Genomic DNA, 3,588 nt, shown 5'->3' on the forward strand with positions numbered 1-3,588 from the left:
ATCTATGATAGAGGAACTGAATCATTTTACTGAGTGGCCAAGAGGATTTTCAGGCTGGAGAACAACAGGGACTGGGTAAGTCATGGTGGGCTCCTTCATTGGTGATAGTGTCTGAGGGTATAGAAGATACAGCGACTAACATAAGCAACTGAAGATAAAAACAGCCTTTTCTATTTTTTCCTTTTATGCAAATGTATTATTTTTTCAAATCATAAATAGTTTGTAACACATTGGAAGCTGGATAGGAGTTAGCTATCCTCATTTAACATTAGAATATATTTGTTGAGAGCGTCAAACCAGGCAGTACAAAACGTATTTAATGACTGATTTTGAAGCACATAGCTGTGATTTCGAACCAGTCACATGACCTTATTTAAATTACTTAATCCCTCAAACTTCGGTATTTTCATCTGGAAAATTGGGAAAACGTTGGCTACCATGCAGAGTTGTTGTAAAGCTTAAGCCAACAAAGTATAGGAAAGGTACTCAGTAAAGTGCCCAAATGCATATGGCAGTAAAGAAATGGTAGCCATGGTCTTTCTAAAACCAAAATTCTTTGTAAATTATAAATCATTAAGTAAATGTAAGAGATTATCATCATTGCTCTTATTGTAGGCAATTTCACTGCTGTTTCACAAAAAGGCAGTAGCCCTAATAGAGGACGTTTTATTCTGAATCTATTACACAAAATCTAACAGCTGTGCATTAGTGGCTGCCTCATTTCCCAGTGGGTTGTGATTTGAGTCGTATTATAACAGAAAAGGTTATCTCCTCATTAGGCATATAAGGTGTGTTATGAAGCAGAAAGGCACATGTCAAATGCACTCAGCTGTTTTCTATCACTTGTGATCTTGTCATGTTTGTTAAGTAAAGAAATACACAGAAATTTATAACATTGTGTTGTGGGTTTTTTAAATTGCTTTAAAATTTTTTAACCACAACTTTTATTTGAGAATCCTGAGATTAGATATTTAATATGGGACATCATCACTGCTGTGTACTTCTTGATATAACAATGTAATTAACATTTGGAGTGACTCTGGTTCTGAAGGGCATTGCCTCTGGTTTGCATAATGCACAATATATTCATTGTTGTGACTTACTTTGCATAAATCAATCTTATTAATATCTTACTCATCTTCTTGCTTTCCAGAGTCTTGAACCAAGTTAATTCTCTGAAGGAGGAAGTGTTAGGACTTAGGCAGTTGGCAGATCTGCATGATTCTATTCTGACAGTCAATAAAATCTGTACTGTAAGAGGTCACATGATTCATCAGCAAATTTTAACTCTGCTGCTATTTCTCTGGTAAACGAGAACACAGATTTGTCTACAAAGAATATGCAGAGAATGGGAATGAAGGCATTACTGGGGAGAAAATGGGCATGCAAGCTGTGACAGTGAATCACAGTTGATTCTCTTAATGGATATTCTTCTGAGAGTCCAAATTTGAAAAGAAGTGGAAGCACTATCCTTATTATAACTTGAATAATTAGACATTATATTCTATTAGTATGAAGGTGTGGTGTCACCATGCTGTTAGAGAGGCAGATTTATCCTTAAGGATTAATTGGAGTACTGACAACCATCCTAGCTGATGACATGGAATGGACCTATAGATCACAAATGCAGAAGGATTCCTCAGCTGGGTTTTGGTAAAACCAGAAAAAAAAACCCTCATGAAAAATAAGGTGAAAAATGCTAAAAAGGATAGAAAGTTGCTCTTTTTACATAGCCTCTTAGAAAACTAATAATGGCATCCACAGTCAAATGAGATTATGAGATCCAAATCTCTTGTCAAGACACTCTTTTATTCCTCAAAGAAACTGTGCATTTCATCTTCTGATCTCGACACCATGGTTGTTTCTTCCCAGCCAAGTCTAGTGGAGATATCATTTTTCTTTCTACATAGGAAGTAATCTGCATTGTGCAGTGCCCCTCAATCTTCTTCATAGAGTTTACCAATGAAACAACTCAAGAAATAGAAACATGTCTTTCTGTTTGCACGAAGACAAGAAAACTGAAATTTTAAAAAGTACTATATTAACACTCAATACCCTCATCTACTTCTGCTTTCCTATCTTCTACATTTATAGAGAGCCAATAAAGGAGCTCAAGAATAGATTTTCATTGACATTTTAGAAATTTATCTGACAAGCATTGATTAAACACCAGCTGTGCTGGGTTTTATGGTGAATATTAGGAATACAAAGTCAAATTCATTCATTTATGAATAAAAATGTATTGAGTATTGAACTCCCACTTTGGGCCATGATGGAGCAAGTACTATTGAACTTATTCTTCCACCATAAATACAATGGAACTGGAGAAATTTTATTTTATTGGTTGTTCAAAACATTACAAAGCTAGTGACATATCATCTTTCATACATTTGATTCAAGTGGGTTATGAACTCCCATTTTTACCCCAAATACAAATTGCAGAATCACATCAGTTACACATTCACATTTTTACATAATGCCATATTAGTGACTGTTGTATTCTGCTGCCTTTCCTATCCCCTACTATCCCCCCTCCCCTCCCCTCCCATCTTCCCTCTCTACCTTATCTGCTGTTGTTCAGTTCTCTCCCTTGTTTCCCCCCACCCCTTTCCCCTCACAACCTCTGGTTTTAATGCTCAGAAGCAAGTATACACACATAAGCTACAATTTTCTTCCTCAGAACACTTTCCTGACAACCTACAGATGTGGAAGCCCAGGAAGAAAACATGAACTCAGTGGAGGAAGTAGAGGAGTTTGGAGCTAGTGAGAGTTTGAAATTCACACATTGTGGTGCAACCAGAGGAGGCAGAATATTGTCCCTATAGTAACCTGCGGCACCTCAGGTACTTGCTGAGCACAAGGCATCTCACTCCTTCATTTGTAGGTGGCCATTTTCTCCCTGTGCCTGTTCTCATTGGTTCCCGCATGTCATTGTGTCCAAATTTACCTGTTTTATAAGGACACTAGATAGTGAATTAGGACACCACAATGATCTCAGTTTAAGTTGATTACCTCTGAAAAGACCCTATCTTCAAATAAGGGCATTATGAATCATTATCTGGGAGACTGTAAGTTAGGACTTAAACATAGGAATTTAGAAAGTAACAAGGGGGACACAATTTAACTCTTGACATACAAATTTTTAAAACCTGTCAACTTATAATTTTGTATTCAGTGGAAATGTGCTTCAAAAATGAGGATAAAGCGCACACTTTTTGTCAGATAAAATAAAACTGAGGTAATCTTTCTGGTAACCAAAGCTTTATAAATATTAAGGAAAGTTATTTAGAATGAAATCAAATGCTATATATAATGTCAGATCTATAAGAAGAAATGAAAAACTGTTAACTAAAAGGGTAAATATAAAAGTCTATTTTCTTTTTTTCCTAAATTTTTAAAAAGACAATTGACTGCTTACAAGGAAAAAAAATGTTTATAATATAGGTAGAAGAAAAATGTATAATAATAAAGTACAAAAGAATTTATATTGCTGTAAGTATGTTAAATGTTAGTGGTACAATATTGATCCTATACAGGCTATGATAAATTAAGGATATATAACATACTCCTTAGTACAAATACCAAAAG

Source organism: Callospermophilus lateralis, chromosome 6, assembly GCF_048772815.1.
Source record: "Callospermophilus lateralis isolate mCalLat2 chromosome 6, mCalLat2.hap1, whole genome shotgun sequence".
In the NCBI taxonomy this organism is placed as follows: Eukaryota; Metazoa; Chordata; class Mammalia; order Rodentia; family Sciuridae; genus Callospermophilus; species Callospermophilus lateralis.